The 25767-nt window shown below is 36.7% G+C and overlaps 1 protein-coding gene across 6 annotated transcripts in view; it reads right to left on the minus strand.

Moving 5' to 3' along the window:
• The window catches only part of fbl (pantothenate kinase 3 fbl), an 80794-nt gene that overhangs the window by 32978 nt on the left and 22049 nt on the right, over window positions 1-25767 (minus strand). For 3 of the 6 annotated variants that reach the window (XM_065231528.1, XM_065231525.1, XM_065231524.1), the window contains exon 2: window positions 10614-10793. The exons of 2 other annotated variants lie outside the window; for them this stretch is intronic. The gene's annotated coding sequence lies outside the window, so the exon portion shown is untranslated. The remainder of the gene's footprint in view (window positions 1-10613; window positions 10794-25767) is intronic. One more of the 6 variants, XM_065231526.1, reaches the window with a different exon arrangement.

Genomic DNA, 25767 nt, shown 5'->3' on the forward strand with positions numbered 1-25767 from the left:
GTACCGACCGAGTGTCACGCCATACTGTCTGTTGATTGTACCGTGGCACCCATCAGTCTACAACTACTTCTACAACGTTGAATCGGCGGCAAGCGGGGGAAAGGTATTTCAGGGCGCGACCGGTGAAACTCGTTCCAAATTGTGGTGGCAGTGGTGACGTCAGTAGGACGCCTTTGCTCCAAACAAAGCCACACATGAGTTCTGCATCGCCATAAAAACCTGTTTCGGAGGGAGCAGAGGTGCTAAGGTCTTTCTCTCGGATCACCCGTACGGATCCGGCGTTATGACGGCAGCAGTTGCGAGAGGTTGCCGATTTGCTGAAAAGATGTAGTTTTGGCCAAATTCTAGTAGTTTGCTAATCTACAGACCGGTTTCAACCGGGGCACGTGCATCAATGGACGGCCAACGACTATTGTGGTGTATCTTGCCATTCCGGATACGGGGATAAATATGCTCGGGTTGACGTAGATTAATGAATTATTTTTCTGGGTACGAATTGAACTATGACACACGTGACGTCAAGCGTGCTCATTAAGCTTCATTTTTTAAATTCTGTTTTGTGTTTTTTATATGGATCTCCAGATAAGGAAACGTTTATGTTCACATGACGTCACTCCAAGATGCTATCCTTTCATCCTGAAGAGGTGATTAAGGTGAAAGTTGATAGAATCCACAAATGGTTACCCTTATGGCTATTTTGCCTTGACACTTCGAATGTTTGATGGCACAAATGTCAGAAACTATAAAGATTTCGTGTGCGAAATTATAATCGCTCTTTTGCTGCACTGCACTGCGCTGATTACAATTTCCTGTACGAAATCTTTATAGTAGGCTAGAGGACTACTTCGTCCTAAGCGCCCATTTTGGGCCTATCAAGCAGAAAACATCAAATAAATCAATGATTTCTGCGTTACAGGTAAATTATGCGATTGGTACGATACTTTAGTTCAAATGCTACCGAACGAAGCTAATAAGAACACGTTTTATGAATGTTTGCACCCAATATTCTCAAATACAAATGAAACGCTCCGATCGAATCAATCTTTATCTTCATCCGATAGGCCGAAGTGAATTCATTGGCGTTTCAATGCGTTAGGCCGAGTTTAGAATCCGTAGGCCGAGTTTGACATCAAGAAGCAGTGTTAGACTTTTAACAATATATCAACAATTTGTTTCTACTTATCAAATATTACAGTACATATGGAAAGGTAAATAAAGCCATCAGTAATAATAATATTCCGTTTGGTGCTAAACCACGCTAGATTACGAAAGACTAAGTGCGGTTTGTGCTTTATAGGCCGGAAATGGGGTAGTTAACCCTAAATGAGATTCGTGCGATCAAAAATTCTAAGTGGCAAGGCAAAATAAGCAAAATAAGGGCAGCCATTTTCCGAGCAAAGTTTTAAACCAAATTGATAACTAGTTCTGATATCCAGATATCATGGTTTGATAACTGAATGTGTTATCATTGTGGTTGAATTAACAGCCAACATAACAACAATTATAATAACCCGAGCAGGAACCGATAACATATGCATATCTTAATGTGGTATGATATCTTATTTATCGGATATTTTTATCGGATAAATACCAAAATTACAAAACGTGATCTTTCAGTGTTTTTTTTTTTTTGAATAACACCTGAAAAAATTAATGGATTGGAGCAGGAACGAATATATCGATACCTTTAATTGGTATGGATACGTAAGGATAAATGTTCCCACAATAACATTTCAGTACCAAATTAAGCAAATGAAGTACCAAAACAATACCACACAGGTATTCTTTTGGTATCCAATATCAACTTTTGTTATTTACAAAGTGTGGATGTAATGCCCCTAATTTGGGCCCATACATAAATTCAGCAATCGACTAAATGTTCAATAGCGACCAAGAATATCCATTAGTACCGTCCAAATGACGCGTTCATCAAGATAAAATTGATAAATAGCTGATTTTTAGCGATGGGCCCAATCTTAGATCCATAGGCCAACATTAGAGCCATTTCCTCTATTTTGCATGTAGTTTTTGGTATTATTCATTGGTATTTTACCTCTTATGTCATGCTGGACCATACCAAATTTTGATATCAGTTCAGAATTAGGTATCCATTAATTATTTTCTCCTGCTCGGGTTCTGAGTATAAATTACATTAAACAAATCGTTTTAAAAAAAAGTTCGGAATTTTACCAAAAGTTCTTGTTTAAGAATTTTTGCTAATTTGTAAGTGTCCATAATTTAAACATTCCAAAAATTTAAAAAATCGGACAAGAGCATTTTGAGATATTTAGTTTTAACGTATTTTTTTTATTTCAAATTAAAAAAAAAACGCATTTTTCCCAGAAAAACATTGGTTTTTCTCTACAACTTTGTCTCGGACATCATTTCGATCAGAAGTGCCTTTTTCGTGCTAAAATATTTTGAAAATTTTCAAACGCGCTATTTTGAAAATAGTTCCAAAATGGCCGAATTTTAGCAAAAATGTGAATCATTGCCCATAACGAACAATTATGCAAATTTTCATGCAAGTCGGGGAAGGTCAAGTTTTTCTGATTCGTCATTTGGTGTGGAACTTTGCAGAATTTTAAGTAAGTTTGATGATAGTTTCAAGACAATTCCTCAAAGAAGAAATATCCAAATATGAGAATATTTCCAAGTATGTAGTGAGTAGTGTTCCAGGAAGTCAGTGTTCGGAAAATCATTCTCAAATCTCATTCATTGAGCCTCTCTGAGAGAATAAACTCGCGTGCGAATATGGCAACTAAAATTCATGCTTGAGATTCTCATGCATATTCAAGCACTCACACTCACAACGCCGAAAAATCATTCTAACTCAAAACTGAGAGAAACCACTCAATTGATAGCATGCCTAACAATAGTTATAACCTGGCATGGAAAATCAGTTACATTTACATTCATTTTCCACTTACTTTGCTCATCAACAGAATTCCAAAAACTTATGTAAGAAGCTTTTGTAGATCCTAATATTAGCTACAACTTTTGTCAATAACTCAAATTCTTTATCTCTTTTGCATGAGGAACTAGAGCGAACATAACTTATTATTGTTTTCCAGTGAATTGTCAATTAAATTCACTCAAAAACAATAATAAGTTCTGTTCGCTCCAGACCGTCACGCATAATAGATATAAATTTGAGTTATAAACAAAAGTTGTAACTAATTACAAAACCTACAAAAGCTTCCTGTGTCATTTTACGCAATTCTGTTGATGAACAAAGTAAATTAAATGTACTTAAGTGAATGTAAATTAATGCACGAAATGAATGTAAATGATATTCCATGCCTGGTTTTAATAATGATAACTCATCCGTGATTTTTGCGCTGTTTAAATTTGCAAGGCAAAACTCGTAGACGCATAAACTCACACGTGAGTTTTGATTTTTTATGTTTTTTTCCGACACTGCAGGAGATTATAAAGACATTTCCAAAGGAATTCTAAGGAAAGTTTCTAAACAATCCCAAGAGTTCCTCCTCAATACCATTTTGAGAAGCATTTCAAATAACATCCAAGTGAAATCAAAGAAAATTTTGGAATAACACTTTTCTAAATTCTAAATGGCATGCCATGAGATTTCCACGGATATTCCAAGCAAATTATGAAGAATATACTGGAGAGAAATTAAAGCAATTACTCGCGAGAATTTTTAAGAATACAAAGATAGGGAAGAGCACTACTTCGCCGTAATCGCCCATTTCCGTTCTATCGAGCAGAAATCATCAATAATATCAATGATTTTACCATGCACAAAACTGTAATACGTTTGTTCCGATCCGTTAGTTCATAAGCCACAACATGAAGCCTATTATAGCGCATTGTATGAATATTTACACTCATTGTTCTCAAAACAAAAGAAGCACTCCTAGCGAATCCACTTTTTCTACCATCATCCGTAGGACAAAGAAAATCTAATAGCGTTTCAATGCGTTAGGACGGAATTGAAACTCGTAGGACGAATTTAGAATCAAGAAGCAGTGTTAGATTTTTAATAATATCTCAACATTGTTTGACTCTTTATCTAATCCAACGGTGCGTATGGAAAGGTGAATAAATTTAGAAGTTATCTTTGATGAAATTCCATGTTTTGTTCAAACCCTTTCAAAAAAGAGTGGTAAAGTGCGGGATGTGCTTAGTAGGACGGAAATTAGATCAAAAACCTTATGTGTAGAGTTTTCAGGAGGGAATTCTTAAAGTGTTCTGCACAACATTCCGACTTTCATGGGAACATTTCTAGGGATTACCGGATAAAACCATAAGATTATTGATTCCCATCAATAATAAAAATAATTTAGTATATATTTTAAAATGATCCTAAGGACATTATTGAGAAATGTGCAAACATATCCTGAGATAAGTTTCAAAGAAATGATTCAGTAAAATTTTAGATTCCATACACAGAGATTTAAGATCCATGATTAACCAAAATTGTAAAGATTCTGAGACTTCAGTTGAGGACAAACTTTAAGATCCTGGTAGAAGAACTTTCCAAGACTATACGGGACTAGATTAATTGGACTTTGCAAAAATTGCAATCGTTATTTCCCGGTTGTTTTCGATTCGCTGTTAATTTCCACATCTCCCGGTATTCCCACCCTAAGTGAACAAATTAGTTGAAATGTTGCTCATATGTATAAAAAAACAAACAAATCAAAAAAATTCGTTCCCTAGCTTACAACATTTACATTTTAGCAAGGAAATCAATGTTAAGCATGTGAATATATTCATCAATAGTAACGACTGTCATGTAAATATTTTATTGAAATTGATACCTCGTTTTACTCAAAAATAGACCAATGTAAAACCTTATGCGGAGTGACATTAGGCCAAAACATTATCTATGGATAAAGATCGCGTGTGAGCCTCTATCCACATAAAAGAGTGTCCAAACTTATGTTTGTCTGTGGACATGTTACTATTTATGACACTTAATTTTACAGCAGTATTTAAATAAAACAACTGGTTAATATTATCTATACATTACTCCAAGAGTTCAAGAAACATGTTCTAGTCATAGTTTTCTGTATATTCAGGATATTGACATTAATAGACATTGTCCATTTTAAAAATGTTACTCCGTCTTACGGTAGTACAGTACATAAGATTGAAATCCAAGATGACACTTCCGATTTTCAAAAAAGCCTCAAATACCCTAAAATATAAGGATTTTTTGAACCGGAAATGACGAGTTAATGAGAAACCAAAGTTTCTTCAAAAGTCTTGTACAATACTACTTCATTCGCTTGTGACTACCGAGCATTTCCAGACCAAATAGCAATAAAAAAAAAAGAAACTCAGACTCTCCGATTTGCATGACACTTTGCATAAATGTTTGTTATGGTCAATCATTCACATTTGAGCTAAAATTCGGCCATTTTGAATCTGGAAAAATTTCAACAAATCATAACTCGAAAACGTTACGAAAGGCTGTGTATTGGAGAACATCAGCGCTAACCACGCGCTGATTAAATAAACACCGTTTGGTGAGGCCAGATGGAATTCAACTTTGAAATCTGTGTTAGGGAAATCGCTTCTCGCAGGCAATCGGTGATAATTTTAACTATCATAGCAACAGTTGCACATTCGTGCAATTTTCAATAGTGGCATTTTGAAAAATGATAAAGTCCTAAATGTAACAGACGCGTCGAAATATTTCTGATCGATTGGTGATACAATTATTGACATTGGTTCAGGGGCAGCTGAGTTATTAACGTTTAAAATCTTTCATAATTTTGTTACATGTTCCATTTTTGGTTTTCACAAAGTGTACCTCCATATGAAAATCACAGACGTAGTCCTACGTCAAAAGTTCAAAAGCTTGACTAAAACTTGTTTTGATATTTTGGTAATGTTTAAGTGGGCACGTTAAAATTTTCACAGAAGATAGCATTTTTGTAGACTTTAAAAAAATATATTTAAGAAACATTGCAGAGGGTAATTTTTTGTTATTCAATGATTTAATGTGTATAGTTTTTCCTGAAAATAAATTATGGTTTCGTACAACTTTATTTCAGATGTCATTTAGATTGAAAATGGAGTTTTCATGTTACGATTTGTTGAAACATTTCGAAAGCGCCATTTTGTAGTTTTTTGCGAGATCAAAAATGACAAAAATTATCGGCTCCGTAAAGCTAATGCGATGAAGCCTTCCGAATAAACGAACTAGATTAAAAAAGATGACCGAATTGTAGCTCAAATGCAAATCGGGGAAGGTCGCACCAGATTAATTCGGTCTTTGGTGCGGAACTGCTCTACCGTCTTTCAGATTCATCATTGTAAGCTAGTCCACACTACAAGTACACTGAAGTCTTTTTTTACACGCTTTTTTACACGGTTTACACGGTACGTTTTTAACGATTTCTCGACAACGATACAACCTATCGACTTGATTCCAGTCACATTATCCGTTTCAAGCTATAGGTAATCGAATGGCATACTTAAAAAAAATACAGAAATTTTTAAAATATGTCTATATGGACCATAGCATACTATAATTACAAACAGGGTGTAATGTTTTATGAAATTATGGAATAATAAGATATTATAATAATATTTTGTTTGTGTAAGCAACAAGAAAAGATTGTGGAGTTTGTATTTGACACATAATACCAGCCAATGTTGCTGCATGAGAGTTGCAATAAGCGATTTTGTCATTTATCTCAACCACTCTTCGCTCTTCACTCTTCGCGAAGAAGCGATCAGAAAATCGTTCATTGTGGCTCTGTTAAAGCTAAATTTGCAGGTTTTATGTGTCAAACACAAACTTTAAAATCATTTCTTGTTCCTTACATATACAAGTTACAATCATAATATCTTATTATTCCATAATTTCCTAAAACATTTTTTTAGTCAAAATGAATGCAAATGGTATCAAAATCCGATTTTTTAAAAAAACATTTAAGCATGTGAAAAATAGAAATCTCGTAGGTCTTTTACGGTACATATCTCCGTGTAAAAAAAATACCTGAGTGTAGTATTGAATGCTTGTGTACGCAATATATTTGAGCAATTCCATTCAAATTGCTGAAATTTTTCACAGTTCTTTTTTAGTAAAGATGTCATTTTATTTTATCAATTCTTCATATTGGGTCACGACTACTTTTCCAACAGGGTGTAAAAACATTACTAATGCGTTAAAATATAAATATTGTCGAAACGGTTTGCTTGATTGATAAGGTGTATTCAGCAAAGTTGTTGATATTAATTTGGAAATTCTGTAAAAAATATATACACTGTGATAATTTTTGTTTATTCCGATGAGAAAACAAGATTAGTTAAAAAACTATAAAAGTTCATTTTTTTTTTTTAAATTGAATTTTTTGTAGTAGTGAACTGCATAATGTTTGCTACTAACTGATAAAGTTTAGTAATGGTAAAATCATAAACAAAAAAGTTATAAATTTTCGATAACTCACGTTTTTAAAATTTTCATTTAAGACACATTTTTTTAACAGTGTACAGGGTGTTCAATAAGTTCGAATACAACTTTTCATCGTTGGGAAAATGCGCACCATGTGCCGTCTGTGTATTGGTATTAGTGTCAGCTTTAGCCTCATATATAGGCCAAGTCCCCGACAAGGTGACAGATAACCTTAGTTTCACGTACCCACTTGCAAATAGTAGATGTCGTCACACAACGTAAATAAAGGGACAGCCCTTCACCGCTGCAACGGTATTTCTCTGTGGGAAACCAACTATTTGTTTCCTAATGTGTGGATGTCAAACAAAAAGCAAGAATGCCATATGAAAAGAGCGAATTCATGATTTTCATGGTGAAATGAAATAAATCCAAGCAAATTGAAACAGATTGATGGAGGTCTTCCTTATATAATCAAATGGAAATAAATATACTTTGGTTACTTCTATTATATTTTGCTCTTGCATATTATCAGCCTTGAGAATAATGTTTCTGAGCATAGTTGTGCGATGCAGATTTGCAATAAAAAGCCGTACCAATAAAAAAAGTTTACTTCCCCATACCTCTATTGCGGGGTTAAAAAATACAAAATTAATTCTTATTCGCGGTGAGTAACCGGTTTGCTGGGTGAACACTAACATTTCGTATTTCCATTCACTAGCATAGTGTAGTACTAGAATTTTGACTAAAATGGGGTACTCTTACCAACAATCAATACGAAACTAACGATTTTAAATTGGCTCACTACTTGACTAGCCTATTGGTCCCAAGCAAATCGACTAAGTACCCCATTCTAGTATAAATTCCAGTACTACACTATGTTTGTTTTGATTAGCTATGAAAGTTTGACAGATAAAATGAGGGGTTAGTGGATTATCTTATGTTTCGAGGGGTGAATCGATTAGCCAGGGACCGAAGATAGTACCAGAGCTGAGCCAAAAAGTTGAGCTCGTTTCTTCGGGACCTTCTGGTCTTAGAGTTACCTCTATGCTCTTACTCTTGATGTACTTGGGACCCATAGGCTAGTCAATTTTAAATCGTTAGTTTCCACCGGTTGGTTGTACTCTTTTAAACTATTACCTCAAATTGTATATTTTGCAGTACTAGCTGCATATAATTAGTACGCTCTTCCTCGCTGCAAAACCATTATTTCTTTGTTCATCATCGACGACAATAGCAATAGCGTCGAAAACATCAAAAGTATCCACGCTCAATTCTCATTTGTTTCGATTCATTCGATGGCAATCACACGTTTTATAAATCATATGTTTAAGCGTTTGATTTTGTTCTGCTCAAAGATAAACGTGGCTACACAAAAAAGATTCATAAACTGATTATGTATATGCAATAAGATTACTATCTTTAAAAATACATTTTATTTACTGTACGTCATTTCCACATTCGCCCTATTCAGATAACACTTCTGAAATTTGTGAATTTGACAGAACCACCAGCACCAAATTTTCGGTGTACACTGGAAATGTACTGGACTTGTCAAGTTGCCCCCGGGTTGATATAGGCTAACCGACGCGCACTGTGTCGACTTGCTGTCATTTGTTGTTTGTTTACCGCGCACGATGAAGGAGTACCGCGACGTCGTAGTAAAGTTGTTTGCGAGAGTTGAGTGACTCGCCGACACATTCCAGCGGTTGAAATCCCACGGGGTGAAGCGGAATTTCATCTATACCACCATCTGCCGGTACCAGGAGACGGACTCGGCCAAAAACAGTGCGAGATTCGGGCGGCCGCGTTCGTCGAGGACGTCAGCAGCCATCAAGGTGGTGAGGGAGCGGGTTTGTCGAAAAATGAACCGCTCGATCCGGAAGATTGTCTCAGAAAAGAATATCTTGTATTTTCATTTTTGTAACACATTTTTAAAGTGTATTCGAACTTATTGAACACCCACATTTTTTCAATAATCGCATGATCATTTTGCACGATAATCCTGAAGACATCATAGCAACCAAACAAGCCGTTTTTGCAGTGTATTATGTATATTTTATTAGCGCTTTCCTACACATGCCCTATTGGAAAAGTAGTCGGGATTCCGTTATTAAAAATAAATTAAAATTCTCTCTGAAACCTAAAATTTCAATCCGTTTCAGTGACCTTAACGATAATAAGTCCAATGTACCAACGCCAAAAACGTCTGGTACAGACAGAAATGTAGAAATGTAGAAATTGTACTTATCAATCTGATACTAAATAAACAACTGTGAAAAATTTCGTGGAATGCCTCATTTAATTTGCATAAATTTGGCCGGGTTCTCCACCTTCAATGTCATTATGTTAGTTCCTATGAGCTGTTGTTTGTTTCTATTCAATCATGCACGAGCGATACTTCCGGGCCATTTATATGTTAAACGTTTAGGCAAGTTCTCGCTCAAGGAAACGCCTTTTTTATGCAGGGTTGTAAATGACGGTAACGCCGCTAACGTCTGCGTTAACGTCTTCAAAGGGAATTCGCTTTGCAAACGTCATTAACAACCCTCATTTTATGACATATTGTACTGCTTAATACGATAGTTTCTTCATATTGATAGTGATAGAATCACATCGATATTTATAACAAAATGAACATACTCAGTAAAAATCCATCTTGAAGATTAATTGCAAACATTTGGAATTACGGTTATTTGAAATTATTGAAAGATAGAAAATTGGTGCGCACAGGGACTAATAAAATCGGGTTATTACTAGATCAACATTCAGTTGAAGTCATAATCATTTCTTAGATCAGAACTTTTGACGCTCTTTGATACCTGCAATATATTTTAACAAATTACGGGGAAAAGGTCTCAGATTGATAATATAAATAAGAAAAACAATGACCTCACCGCATCCCTACTGAGACATGATAGAATACAATTGATTCACAAAATCAACAACAAATTAAACCCATCGCTTAGTGATGATGAACGTGATAAATATGGTATCTTGATGCCAGTTATGAAAATGATAAACAGTTGATGGAATAAAGCCTATAAGAGATGTTGATGATAGGAGATTGATCTAAGTAATTATAGATAATTACACGAGTAACTTGCTCCTTGACCCCATCAGATAAGTGTGTGATGCTTATAGTCTACGGTTAGTATACCCCATCAACTTAATAGTACCCAATGAACCATGTCGACTTGTCAGCGGTAAATAGTATGATAATTATCTTATAGTGAAATACCTTAAAGCCTTTTTAGATACCTCTGCAACAATCCTAAATTCGCTCTAAGTAGCGATCTCGGCTAGCCTCGTGGACTCAATTCAAATGCCAGTTATAGCAAATCTTAACACTTTTATTCGACAGCTTTTGCCAATTCAAGTACTTCGCACTCACACACGATAAAACACTGCGGTAGGACGCCTAAGGCAACGCACAAAATAAACGATTAATACAATCTAATCAACTGTGATTGATCAACAAGAGAGAAAATAAAACAATAACAATGTGCGAGTTGGTTGGTGGTTCTCTGGTTTGTTTTTCTCTGTTTTCTTCCAATTTGTGCACTCGCACTGTGCGCTCGGATACCGATGGAAAATACCGACGTCTATAGGCGAACGAAATGCATCAACAACAACTATGCTATGTTTATACATATATGCGAATCGTCGACGAATGTTTGCTTGTACACACTACATCAGCACAGGTATCAGATTATCACTACTTGTTGGAGAGAGCCAGTTCATCCAAAGTCCAGTCGTCGGGTCCAAAGTGCGCAGCGTAGCCGACCTGTTTGGGTATATTCAATCATTGAACTCGCACCCAGCTCACTTGATGAAATTGCAGGCAATAACTTCTGAAGAAGACAACCATTCAAATATGCTACCTAACAGCATGCGGTTCCAAGTAAGACTAAACATGAGTGTGGCTATTCTTTAAACATTAACCAAACGTAAATGAAAAACAAATGAGCGGTTGGGTTTTCCTGATGTTTTTGTTTTGTATCGATCTCGGCTCACTTATGTTGTTTAACCTTTTTCCCCACCAAAATCGTCGTGTAGTATCCCCCTGCTAATACGACAAATGTGTGGCCTGATTAGCCGGGTTCCAGAAGTGACCGTGATGTCGAATTACCGAGAGCCGGATTAACGGGGAGATACTGTATTCAGGCTAAGAAAAATGTTGCTTCGAAAATAAACAACAGTGTGGGAAATTCCAGTTTTCTCAATGGTTAAAGATTACTCGTTTTCAGCATGATGCAATGCTCCGGATGCATGACCAAGAAATATAAAAAAAAGTCGGAGTAATCGTCTGCACTCGATGGAATCACTCCAAAGTCACGTCAACTACACTTCAGACGTACAAAGTCCAACCTAATAAAGTGAGTAGACAACTAGGTTTGTTGATAACCATAAAACGGTTTGTTCATATCATCTCGAACCGCTCTTCTATCGTTAATTTCAAATGTCACTCACTCACGTCGGTGGTCGATAGACCCATTTTCTTTTATTGCGACCTTCGCTCTTCAACTGAGCAGCGTATAATTACTACATAACTTCAATCGAATAGAGGTACAACAAATACAACATGTATGCTTCCGCTTGAACGAGTTTTCACCATGCAACTACGAGCGAAGGAGTAATGCTACCAACCACGAGGCGTACCAAAACAAACTTCTGGGTCAGCGAAAGGATCGCGTGGAATCTCGCACGTGTGAGCGGTATTTTTCCCCATATTCGATGGCTTTGTCGTGTTTACTAGAATGTTGCTAATGTTACCTAATTGTAAACAATCCAACCAACTCCAAGGAAAAGGTGGTCCGATGAGGAAACTGGATTCCGTTGTAACCTCGCACGCTCGCTTGCTGCAAGGCTGTTGTTCTAAGTAGGAAAATTGCAACCTTCATGTGTTAACCCTAGGTACCGACATAGGGGTTGCAACTGTTTTTCGATACACGATTGGGTAAACTTTTTGTCGAAAACGGTGCGTTTACCACCCTCTTTGTTTTGCAAAAAAAATATAAGCCGCTTAAATTTCTAGAACCCCTGTGAACAGTGCTGATAAAAATCATTACTTCTACGCTCTGAAAATGAAGACTACCTTAACAGATAGGGCACCCAATTGAAGCGATTTGGATGGGGAGAGTGAAAATGTCAACTCCCTGTTGTTAACATTTCGTGGATAAAGGGCGGGCTCTTCTTCCCATTCACTGTTGCATCTTCCTGTTGGATGGCTCGTTTTCTGACCAGTTGACTGATCAAGTTGTTAGAAGGAGATTCTTAACTGTCCCAAGGAGATGAATAGGCGAATTTCTGATCAATCCATCCATTCATTTTTGGCCCTTCATACAGCGATTTGCGGAGGTCAATCAGAGGTTATAAAGCTTGATCAAGTTCAATAGATAGGAGGGCCCACAGCTATCGGACTAGTTTCCGTGCAACAATGAGTGTAGATCACTATCATCATCATCATCAACAGGACAAACGCCGGGAATTGGAAATCACCGGGGAAAGACCGTGAATTTGGATGACAAATCGGGAACAAATATACACACTTAATTTTTTTCGCCGAGATTCCAACAGCCGAGTAGTTCTGCAATTTAGTTTGCTGAGGTTCAGTAAAACAATTGCCGAGACTCAGCTAACAAATATCATTTTGCTGCGATATCAGCTAACAAACATATATTTTGCAGATATATCAGCAAAAATAAATGCCGAGGTAATCGGCTGTTGGAGATTTTACCGAGCCAGATTAAGTGTGTACTATGTTCTCTGTTCGGAAGAATAAGATTCTGGATCTTGAAAAAAATTGAGGATCCTTGAACAGGAGTCTTTTTTACAATCTTTATTAGGGAGATTTTGATGAACTATGAAGAGAACGTTGAGGAGAGTTTAGAATGAATTCTAGATATAAAAAGAAGGTATTCCAACGATAAATACCAAGGGAGTTTTGGGAGGAACTATGGACAACTTTTATTAGAATTTCAAGTCAATTGTGTAATAGTTCCGGGGAAATTCCATGTTGATTGGAAGAGCCAATTTCTAAGGAATATTTTAAATAACATCTGAGAAGAGAGATTGTTGATTGAGATTTACATGGCAATTTCGAGGGTATTGAATTCTGCGTAGTGTTTCCATTTCCATTTCCACCTTTTGAACTACTTGGGAATCAGGAAGTAATTATACTCAGTAACCAGATAGTTTAATCAGAATGTTCCTTTTCCTGAAATTTTCTTCCTACTTTTCAAGAGGTTTTTGCTTTTCCTTTCTAAGAAGTTCCTTGTGGTATTGCCCAGAAGTTTCTCCTTTCATCCGAAATCTTCTTCCAACTTCCTCCGGATTAGACTCCAGACGAATTTAGAACCGCACTACCGTTCATACTGGCGACAACGCTTTGATGAGACAACGAAGCCCCACCCCGAAACTCCTCCCCTGACAATCCTTCCTTCGACAATGTACCCCTCTAACCACGGGTAAGCCACGAGTATTCGGCCCAACTCCTACTAGACATAGAATTTTGTTACAAACGAAGAGCAATTAATTATCGGCTCCGTAAAGCTAACACGATTGAGTTGGAAGGCTAAACTAAATAGATCCATCCTCCGGATGAATTTTTACTTCTAACTATTTCCGTCAGTAATTTCTTCAGATGTTCATCTGGTTTCCCTTCATCAAATTGCGCCATTTTAAATACACATTCCCCCCTATTCTGCGAGTCACGTGACTCTCTCTCACCGGTGAGGTGACAATAGTCACCTCGTTTGAGGTGACTCTCCATTTGATTTGCATGGAGAGTCACCTCACACGAGGTGACAATTGTCACCTCACCGGTGAGAGAGAGTCACGTGATTCGCAGAATAAGGGGGATTATATAACGCTCTCTACAGATTCTGCTCATATGGATGGTTCCCATTTTCGGCAAAGTTGTTCAGATGGACAAGACCTATCCTAAGGTAAAGAGTTTATATCAGAACTCACTCCCAGGCGGCGCTAGTGTGATAATCATTTGGATTTGTTTGCCCTAACTTAACATCTTGACTAGATAGCAGGATTCCGTTTTCAGTAAAGTTATTCAGATGGACAAGACTTATCCTAAGGTAAAGAGTTTAGTTCATAATTAACTCACCAGGCAGCGCTAGTGTGACATTAATTTTGAATTGTTTGCCCTAAATTAATATATGGACTAGATAGGAGGTTTCCGTCTTCGGTAAAGTTGGTCAGATGGACAATCAATGGACCTATCCTAGACTATTGATGAACAAAAGTGACTGATATGAACCGTATCTTATTTTTGAGAATTTTTTTTAAATAAATGAAAGCTTAAATTGAATTGCATATTTCTTTCTAAATGTGGACGACAGGAAACTTCTGAACAGAGTTCGGATGGATTATTATTTTCTGACCAATATAAACAAAGGTAAGCTTCTAAGGAGTGAATTCTAAACTATGATGATTACCATATAATTGTTTTAGTTCATCTTAAAAACTTTGCCGAAAATAGAAACTTTATATCTAGGCAAGCTGTCAAGTGAAAAAAATTAGTATTGAGTCAAACTGGCCTCGTGATCTGTAGGAAAATCATAATCTTCCATACTGAATTTCATCAAAATCGGAGGAGCCCGCTCCAAGCCATTTTCTCATTTGACAGAGAATTACTCAATTCAAAAGTAATGTTACATGAGCACCAGCTGGTGACGTGGGTTATTTACCACAAAATAGGTTTTGTCCATCTCAAAAACTTTGCCCTTCTATGTCCATCTGAACAACTTTGCTGATGACGGAAATATTCTAGCTAGTCAATATGCTAAGTTATGGCAAACAATGAATAGATATTGTCCCACTAGACCACCTGGTGAGTTAATTCTGAGGTCAACTCTCAACTCTATAAAATAGATCTTGTTAATCTGAAGAACTTTACTGAAGACGGGAACCTTCTATCTAGTCAAAATGCTAAGTTAGGGCAAACAATTAAAACTTAATGTCACACTAGCACCATCTGATGAGTGAATTATGAACTAAATTCTTTACTTTAGGATAGGTCCTGTCCATATGAACAACTTTACCGAAGTCGGAACCTTCTATCTAGTCGATATGTCAAGTTATGACATATGTTACACTAGCACTGCCTGGTGATTGATGAACTAAACTCTTTACCATATAATAGGTCTTATTTATCTGAACAACTTTGCCGAAGACGGGAAGCTTATATCTAGTCCACATGTTGTTAGGGTTAGGGCAAACAATGGAAAATTAATATCACTCTAGTCAGAGTTGGTTGGAAATGCTAACATGAAGCTTTAGTGTGATGATTTATTAGCTAGAGAATGATCTTTAGAAGAGGGTAGGTGGATAGTTCCGTTAGAGTACGGCAGTATGGAAATTGAATAGAAGTTGAAAATGAGCGAAGGGCCATTAATGCGACAGTTTTTCAAGATAGACGCACATTTTTGCCTAACCCGTACGATGTACGCGGGGACTTGAAGTATGTCTCCAAGTCCACAGGCAAAAATGTGCGTCCCTCTTTTTGCTCATAAACTGACTGCGGCTGTGGAATAGTTCTAGCGACGTTTTCATCACTACCTAAAGCCCCACGTTGCGAGAGCATTTCCAGTCGATGGTGTGTTATAATGCAGTTCTTCTTTACCCAACTATTGTGTTGCTCCTCTCGTCATGACCAACGTGATCATCTCAGAGAGAAAGCAGTAGGCTGGTTGTCTCCAAACGTCGCTAGAACTATTCCACAGCCGCAGTCAGCTTATGAGCAAAAAGAGGGACGCACATTTTTGCCTGTGGACTTGGAGACATACTTTAAGTCCCCGCGTACATCGTACGGGTTAGGGAAAAATGTGCGTCTATCTTTAAAAACTGTCGCATTAATGGCCCTTCGCTCATTTTCAACTTCTATTCAATTTTCATACTGCCGTACTCTAACGGAACTATCCACCTACCCTCTTCTAAAGATCATTCTCTAGCTAAGAAATCATCACACTAAAGCTTCATGTTAGCATTTCCAACCAACTCTGAAAATCGTTAACTTCGCGTATGAAGTAACATAAAAACACTTTGGATCACTCTAGTGCCACCTGCTGAGTGAAATCTGATCTATACTTATTACCATAAAATAGGTCTTGTCCATCTAAATAATTTTGCTGAAGAAGGGAACCTTCTATCTATTCAAGATGTTAAATTAGAGCAAACAATGAAAAATTTATGTCACACTAGCGCCACCTGATGAGTAAATTTTGAACTAAACTCTGTTTCTCAAGATAGGTCCTGTCTATCTGAACAACTTTGCTGACGATGGGAACCATCTATATGAGCAGGATCTTTAGCTACACAGATAAAAATTCTGAATTTTAATTGTGATGTAAACATTCATTCACGTAGACTTGTATTTCATTTCACGCAACCGAGCAACTTGTAAACAATGTTTTTTACAAATATGGGCTTGTGTATACAATATTTGCTACATTGCATGAAATGTGTCAGAACTTTACATGATATATAATGTAAACGTATATGATATGTGACGCTCCATTTATGTGCATCATATTGAACAGAAATTTACACTACTTTTTCGAACTGTGTAGCGTTATATATCTAGATAGAGCTAGAATTAGGGCCTAACAGCTTTTGTAAACAATGACTTCTCTCGATGATTTCTAGAAACTCAAGGCTCGCCCAAGCAAATCAATATCACCATCAGGTAGGGGAAGTCTTCCCCTAACTGATGGTTATGTTGGTTTGCGTGGGTGTACCTTGAATTCCTAGAAATAATGGATAGAAGTCATTGTTTACAAAAGCTGTTAGGCCCTAATTCCAGCTCTATCTAGATATGTGTATTTAAGATGGCGCAACTTGATCATTTTCGTTTTAGCGCCATCTTTTGAGAAAATTCTGTCATACACTATCCATAATTTTAAAGACCTTGTATTTTTGAATATCTTTGCAGAAGGAAGCCGCATCCTATATGACTGGGATCTCGTGATATAAAAATCTCTATAATCAAAATATGCCACTTCATGGGTATAGTTTTACAATGACCTCTCCCTATGAGTTTCTCAATTTACTTTGCAAATCATTTGAAGTTTCAGAAATCCATTTAAATTTCGTTCAGATACGGCAATTTGAATTCGGGTACAGACAGCGTAAGAATTTCAATAAAAAAAATTCCAATCAATATGTTTTCAAGATTTTTCGAGGTGATTTTATCTTATATTACTAAGCTCCGGTGGACGCACCTAGTCTCGAAAAAATTAGTAAAATCCATCGACAAATAAATAAGTTACAGCCTTTCAAAGTGGTCTGGGGTCAAATTGACCCCAAGGTACAGACGAAGGGTTAAATAGCCAGAGATTCAAATTCATTTAGAAATATCGATGAATTTTTTTGGCGATTTTGAAGACTGTTTTCTTTGGGATTTTGAGGCTGTTTCATCATTTCGCGTTTTTAAGAACCATTCTTGCAGTGTTGGTGATTACGGTCATTGTTGTGTTTTTAGGACATTTTCGGTGATACAGGTAATTTTGAACTTTCTGGGACCACTTTTTGGCGTTTTGGAGTCGCTTTTGTGATTGCAGTATTCAAGACCTTTTTTTAGTTTTGGAGCCATTTTAACGATTGCTGTTTTCAAGACCATTTTTGGCGTTTTCCAGATCAATTTGTCACTGCCGCAGACAAGTTTTGGTACTGATCTAAAACTGTCCACTTCCCCTGGATGATCCCGTGGAGAGGCCAATTTTGTCGAAAACCCTCAGATTGATCCCCGATGATCTTGTTAATATAAGCTTGAAATAGGGTATCCAGCGAATGCCTACGTGGGGGGAGAGGGGGTAATAAAACCTCTTAAAAACGGTCTACGTAGTTTCAGAACAGCCCCTCACTTAAATAAAAGCTCATTTACATCGATTCTAAGCAAAATCGATGTCCAACGCTGATCAAATACAGTTAAGATAAAGATCACGTGTGTTGCCAAAAACGGGAAAGCACTGCATTTTTCTAATTTCCAAATTTTAAAAGTGTTAAGCGCCTAGTAATAAGTTCAAACAGTAACCGGGAGGTTACTATGATTGACAGCGATGTGTGAAGGAAACTGCAATCATCTCGATATCAATCTACAAAAAGACATGCTTAATAGCATAAAGTTTTCAGCACGTTTCTTACCTCGATTCACTCGAAGATACGAGAAGAGGTTCTTGACATGGAAATTTTCACCCTAGGGCTAGATATGCACTCAGTTCCCCTACATCTTGCATGTGAAACACTTGTCTTTAATCCCATTATAGTTTTATTTTTATTTGACCTCGTTGAGACCCAGCTTCACAAGACAATTATTCCGAATTATACGCTTAACCAAACGCTAATTTGCAACTGGATTTTTTTCCGGTGGGAAATCGTAAAAGCAGCGCTTTCACTTTTAAAATCCAGTAAGTAAATTCCATCTCAATAAATGACGTAGCATTTTAGGGCGACTTCCCTAATGACTGTTGCCGAGATGTGCTTTAATTATAGGTTGGTATGTTCAGTAACTGACCTTCTTCACTTCTTCACACATCGTTCGTGTTGACTTTTCTATACATATTAATTTCACTCATCATATTACTTAAGGGAAGGCTAAAGCGTAGCTCTTTTCTAAAAAGCGACATTGAAAATCAGGTGGTATATATTTTAAGATTCTGGGTGAAAAATCGATTAAGAGACGCAAAATTTGAAAGAACAACCATCTTCAAACTACACCATGTAACTAAGTTGTTTGAAACTATTGAGGTCAGTCATACTTATTAATAAAATTCTGTAATTAAGAAATATTTCCCTGAATGTGAATGAAATTCCTTGAGATTCCCCGATTTTCCAGCTCCAAAAATAATTTTCCAGGTTTTTACAGGTAGTCAACACCCTTTGTGTTGAACTTTTAATCTTATCGTCATTATGAAACATCAATGTGATGTACTTAAATAGTCATACCCTGATAACCTCAACCCAAGCGGTTTACATGTTCAGCAGATTTATCACTTTCCTATGGATGGCTGATAAACACTGGCCAAATTATCACAATCAACAATAATCATGATTCGTACCAATTGAAAGTTCAAGATTTGCGGCTCTCACAGCTAAAGTTGAATATTGGAAATTTAAAAATTCACCGCAAGCCTATTTCCGATAGGAACGTTATCGAAGCAATGTCCGACGATGACTATACACAAAACATCAAAGCTGTTCGCTTCCATTCGCTGATTATCACCATCCATCGGTGCCGACTCTACTTGAAGACGACGCTAAAAAAAAATGAGTTCAAACGCCAAATCTGAATCACACATTCGCGAGAACTCTTCCCTTCCATTGAATAATCTTGTTTACGCCATGAACCACCCCCTCTGTGTCTGTCTATCTTTATCTTTCTCACTGGTCATTACACTTTGGTTGACAATTCCGAACGCACAAGGGCGCACCGTAGCTGCGATCTTTCAAATACAGTCAGCTCTACCGAAAGGATTTGTTAATTAGTGAGCTTTAGTGTGCAGAACTACTATTGCCAAACATAGCCTCCTCAACGCAACTCCTTCAAGTTGTTGCGATTCAACCAAACAGGTAAGGGGCTGTTCATTAACTACGCGCACAGTTTAGGGCGATTGGCAATCATCCACGATTGTGTATGGACAATTGTCTACGCAGGGGGATCCCCCACAATAATCCAATAATCCAAAAAAACTGTCTACGTAGTTAATGAACAGCCCCCAAGTTAATCGAGTAGTTGCTTGAGCTGCTCCGTACCGTCGTCGTCGACGTCGTTGCTCGTTGCGTACAAAGACAGGAAATGGCGCTTTAAAATTTTAATTACAGGTTACAGTAACTGACCGACCGATCGACCGACCGACCACTAGACGATGACGTACACGGAGTTCGAGGCGACGGGCAGTCTGAACTGCCTAGGTCAAACATCAGCAGAGCGCATCTGAAATGGCTCTAACCGTGGAGGCGGGACTTCTTGGCCGAATGTTTCTCAACATATTTTGATATTTATCTTTTCCTGCTTATGAGCGGCGTCGTACTGCTTTAGTATACAAAGGCCGAATTAGCAAACAGCACATAAGCTACTACTCGGATAAGGCACTATCAAAATCAGAAATTGACAAGGTCTCAGCAGTTTTGATAAACAATACTTTTGGTTAAACAAAAACACTATTTTGGTCCTGGAAAGTTTTCAAGGCTCTGTAACTTGGAAAAATGTTCAGCGATCTAACAATTTAAAAAATCTATAGAATTCCGAGGAGATTACCTTTGAAATATTTAACAGTAATTTAAAAGGAATGAAAATTTTAATTCAAGTGAAAAGGCGAGAAGAATCACTACAACATTCTGGTAAAGATCCAAAGGGAGATGTTATAACAAATCTTTAAACGAAGACAGTATATAAAGATCAAATGCCATACAGTGCACGACACAGGTGTAAATAATTTTAAAAAATGCGGTCAGATTTTTATAGATTTTATTGGTCACATTATAGCTGTACTTTTTTACTACAGACCACAAGTGACCATGAATACATTATTTTATAGTGTGGTTCTATTAAATCTTAGACCTTGGTTTGCTTCGAAAAGGGTTAAATTCAGTTCGGATGGTCTGCCTAATCCCTAATGCATTGATTTCTAAGCATGTCGATAACACTACTATGACAAAACTCGTTAAATAGTGCACCTAAAAGCGAGCTTGGCAAGTTTGTGAATGGTTAATGCCTCATGCAAGCCAAGCAGACCTTCTATCACCTCTTGAAACATACCACAAAATTGAAGCTTTCAGCAGTTACGCGTCAAACGGGAGCAACACGGAAACAGCAGTCTAGTATGCGTTGGACGTTATCATACTTGCAGACCTGTTTGAATGTGTGAGTTTAAATTAGAAGAACATTTGTGATGTATGGGTGCCCAAAGTGTGCATTTCTCGCTGTGCACTTGGATATCTGATTGCAGACAAAGAGAGTAATGGAGAAAGAGAGCGCAAAAGCCGCTCTCACTCTCTTGTCAGTTGTGAATCCCTCAATTACCGATAGTTGCGCCGGTGCGCCTGTCAAAACTTATGAGCTTCCCCTGGTTTATTCTGATAGTATTGTTCTGATGAATAAAGAGTTGATTAATTCAAGTTTACTACCCAGGGAACTATGAATTTTCTGTAGATTTTGACACTGTTTTGTATCAAAAAATGTTTTCGGAACTGTTTGACGGATATTCTTTATTACACTTCAGTCGAAAGAGTTAGCCTTAGCCTTGTATCTCCACGGCCATGTAGAGACATTCCCAGGTATTTTCAGCACACCGATCGATAAAAGAAGCTTTTATCAAGCATCTAATACGACAAACACAACAAGAAATGGTTAAGTGCTCAAGTAATTAATGAAATAGAAAATCGACGAAGAGAATCGATCAATATTACTTAGAACCTAATGCAATGTTCAGCTGGAATTAGTTAAGTTTTGCAATTCCTCCTACTTCGGTTAGCGCGAAAAGGGCCATACAAGTTTTGTTTATACAAGATGATAGGCCCTTCAAATGTTACGTTAGGTAGTGATTACCAAAGTAACATTGCAAGCTTTAAAGAGGTTTTATAGCATTCTACAAACCTAAATCGTAGTCTACAGAACCCTCATAAAACCAAAATTGTTACTTGGGTAATATAGTAATGGAGAATATGTCCCTTGAATTCATGGAGCATTGAAAAATAAAACAAAAACTAATATGAGGTGGTATACTATAACGAACAAAGCTTGGTGCACAGGTAAACAAATGAGGCACGCGACGCCTCTGAATACCAATATGACAATTCTTAAGCTTTTTCACGCATAAAACAGATAAAATCTCATCAGTCACGGAGGACCTTAAAAGTATTAAAGTGACTGTAAAAAATGAAAACAAGACCAAATCTCGACAACGTTAAACCTCAAAACTCGATAGCAAAGATGCCAACATCATAAGATTAGAATAGATTACTTTATTAAAAAGATTTTCAGCCTAGGACTGGATCGACTTTCCAACCTCCAACCAAGAGAGAATTTCTTAACTCGCTGGATTAACCTTAGTTCAAGCGTAGCGCTATTTACTATTTACGATACAATGTCTTCGATTTATAAAACAATTAAAAAAATTTGTTATGTTTTGCTTTATAAAAAAGGTCGTTAAGCGTTTTTGCATTTAAAATTTTTAAGGGACATTAACGTCATTAGCAACTCTGAATGAATTAATTACCTGTTTTTTTTAACCAATTTGGCCATTAAATCGTGCTTTGGACATATAATGACAGTTATTTAAATGTTAAATTCGATGGGTTGCGAATATATCACGTTTCAAATAAATCACGCGAAAAATATGCTTGACCGTGAAAAAATCGAAACTTTACTGTATGTAGTTTCAGAGTGAAGTTGGTCAAGTGAATTTTTAGACAGTATTTATGCTTAATTTCGGTTAACCGAAGAAGAATTAGATGTTAAAGTTTGCACAACAGTTCACGAAAAAGTGCACCTAAATGTAGGCAATCGAAAACAGTTTTTTTTTCCATAACTTCACTTCTAACGTACAAAAACGTTATTTTCGAAGAAATCTGATTTCCGATTCAGATTCAGCGACTCAAAATTATTTGCTAATCACAGTACTAGAAGAAACACTTATTTTTTTTCCAGTGCATAGTGGTCCAGAATGCAGATTTAGATGGAAGGATATGTCTTGAGTCTGAAATTGAAACTTTAGATTAAAAGTTTCTTCAACAAAGTTATTTTTTATAGTTAGGGCTTCATTTCTATGACAATGAATTATAGGGTGGTTCTTATTATCATTAAAATAAAAAATCTAACTTTTTTGTTTGAAGAAATTAAAGTACACATTCTTCGGCAAAAATATAGCTGAGCTAATTTCAAGCAATTTTGTAAAAAGAACTTTTTTTTATCTCTTGAATTGACCGATTTAGAGCTATTTTCTTGAATTGAATTAGGGTGTCTCTAAAATAAACAGTTGTTTTGCTCTAGTTTTCTCATTTCAAATTTCTCAGCAAAGGTGTGTTCGAATAACTTTTAGATCTTTAGAAGGCGCAAATTTTTCATGAAATTCATATAGGAAAGACTTTTAAAGCTCTTTAAGACGAATGTTTTAAAGGAAAAATTTTAGTCTGTAGCTCTGCTAATAAAAAAATATGTACCCAATTATAGTAAAAAATCTGAATAAATTCAAATTGATTTTAAACGAGTTTAAAAAATAACATACCTCTAATTCCTTTACTATATGACTTTCATGAGAAATTTGCGCCTTCTAAAGATCTAAAAGTTATTTGAAGACAACTTTGCTGAGAAATTTGAATTAAGAAAACTAGAGCAAAACAACTGTTTTTTAGAGACACCCTAACTCAATTCAAGAAAATAGCTCTAAATCGGTCAAGTCAAGAGATACAAAAAAGTTCCTTGAAATCAGCTCAGCTATAACTTTGCCGAATAGTATGTACCTTAATTTCTTCAAACAAAAAAGTTAGATTTTTTATTTTAATGATAATAAGAACCACCCTATAATTCATTGTCATAAAAATGAGGGCCTAACGATAAGGAACAACTTTGTAGAAGAAACTTTTAGTCTGAAGTTTCAATTTCAAACTCAAAACATATCCTTCCACCTAAATATGCATTCTGGACCACTTTGCAGTGGGAACATCATTATAACAGGATGTCAAGGAACAGTGAGTTATTGTACACTACATCAGTTTTACAAAATTGCACAGCCGCTAAACGCGAAAGGGGTGTGGCAATCAATTTCACTTCGTTTTACTGTAACGGCTCCTGGTGTAAAATGCACCCCTAGGGCAAAATTACATTTTGGCGTTTAAAATACCTTTTCCCCTCTTTTTCGGGGATCTGTCTCAACTTTTAGCCAGGGTCCAACAAAGTCACTTTCAATCGAATTGAAAGTCATTCTCTCTTCTCTTCGAGCAGATCCCCTTCAACATCAACAAAACCACTTTCGATCAGTTTTCATGCTGTTTGTTTTGGCTTGACTCGTGTTCTTTGCTTCTTTCATTGTCAAATGAACTTACTTTCGCATTTAAGCGAAGCTGTTCGATCCAAGTGCACGCACGTTTTTGACTTTTGTTCACTCGGTTAATAGATCTGTGCACGTGGATGTCAAATTAATATGGGTATTTTTCGAATATGGGTATTTTTCGAATCGTAGATATCGTGAAGCCATTTTTAAATCCAAGATGGTGGCTTCCGGTTCAAGAAAGTGTGGGAAATACTGTCAAATACCCATCAATATGGGAATTTTTGGAATCGGGATGACGTCTAGAGGATAAAAATCGATATTCGACACCATTTTGAAATCCAATATGGCGACTTACGATTACAGAAAAGTGGTAAATACTGTAAAATACCCATCAATAGGGTATTTTTGGAATGGGGCAGACTAGAAATGTAAATAGATATGCGACGCCATTTTGAAATCTTAGATGGTGGCTTACAGTTTAAGAAAAAGTGAGAAATACTGTCAAATACCCATCATTATTGGTATTTTTGGATTTGGGATGACGTCTAGAGAATGAAAATCGATGTCCAATTCCATTTTGAAATCCATGATGATGGCTTTCGGTTTATGAAAAAGTGGGAAATGTTATCAAATACCTATACATACGATTTTTTTTAGAATCCGATGAATGTGGTATCAATATGGGTATTTTAAAAATCCCAGTAACGTCTAGATGCCCGAAACAGATGTTTGACGGCGTTAAATTCTAAGATGGCGGCTTTGGTTCAGAAAAGTGTGAAATGTCATGGATACCAAAATTAATTAAGTGGAATTAAATGGAAGATAACCTTTTTTGCTATTTTATTTAAAGCATTCCGCTAACAACCCACATTCATTGCTTCATTATGGTGGCTACCAAGCCTTTGGAAATTTTCCTTATTAGAGATTTGTATCGATTTTCTCCTTTTCACTATTTTATCAATGTGAAATACTGTGGTATTGTCAATGGCCTGCTTACTGAGCAGAAAAACGCCGTCCCAGGTCCTTACATATCAAAGAGATTTATGGTAAAATCGCTTGTGTATCGTGTATTTTGCGAAACTCGTTGTTGTCGTTGGTTCCGGGTTTGAATGGATACACAAATTTGAGCAACGGTATTATGTGATATGAGGGGCTCGGTGGCCTTAGAGCAACCGTTTTTGCTTACTGAGCAGAACATCATGAGTCTTATCTCAGGCCCATCCACATTCAAGATCCGTCAATCGTTTTATTTGTTTATATGACTACATGGTAATAACAGCAACTCGGTGATTAAAAAGGTGCTCGTCTGCCTAGTGGCAAACGTTTTTGCTTACTGAGCAGAAGACCGTGGGTTTAATCCCAAGCTCCTTCGCGTTATATGATCATTAG

The sequence above is a fragment of the Ochlerotatus camptorhynchus genome, unplaced genomic scaffold, assembly GCF_037179485.1.
Source record: "Ochlerotatus camptorhynchus isolate MF236.1 unplaced genomic scaffold, CSIRO-AGI_Acam_v1.1 ptg000357l, whole genome shotgun sequence".
In the NCBI taxonomy this organism is placed as follows: domain Eukaryota; kingdom Metazoa; phylum Arthropoda; class Insecta; order Diptera; family Culicidae; genus Ochlerotatus; species Ochlerotatus camptorhynchus.